This window comes from Suricata suricatta, chromosome 9 (assembly GCF_006229205.1).
Source record: "Suricata suricatta isolate VVHF042 chromosome 9, meerkat_22Aug2017_6uvM2_HiC, whole genome shotgun sequence".
Taxonomy (NCBI): domain Eukaryota; kingdom Metazoa; phylum Chordata; class Mammalia; order Carnivora; family Herpestidae; genus Suricata; species Suricata suricatta.
In genome coordinates this window covers 38,226,233-38,226,670 of record NC_043708.1, presented here as the reverse complement: position 1 = coordinate 38,226,670, position 438 = coordinate 38,226,233, and positions in this window count along the sequence as shown.

Sequence of the window (438 nt, the reverse complement as noted above, 5' to 3'; positions counted from 1 at the left end):
CTGCAGGCGGCGCCTATCCGGGGCTGGCCAGCCAGCGCGCCGCCGGGCCGGGCAGCGGGGCCGCGCCGCCCCGCGCGGGGAGGGCGCGGCTGCGGAGCCCGGGATAAGGAGTGGTGGGAGGAGAAGGACCGCTAGTGGTGGGAAGGGGGTGGGGGTGGGGGAGGAGGAGGGAGCCGCGCTGCGTAGGGGCGGGGGATGTGAGTGGGTGAGCGCGTCAGGACCCTGCAACGTGAGTCCCCTCTCCAGTGTCACCTAAGGGCAGCCGCGCACATCTCTGCACAAATCAATGACTCCAGACCTTATAATTCCCTTCCTCTCCCTCTATACCCCCGTCCCTGTCCCTTACAGACTTGCCCTTTCCCGGTGAGCTCATATTTAATTACCTTAATGTTGGAATGAATAAATAATGGATTGATGAATAGCTTATGGAACGCGATA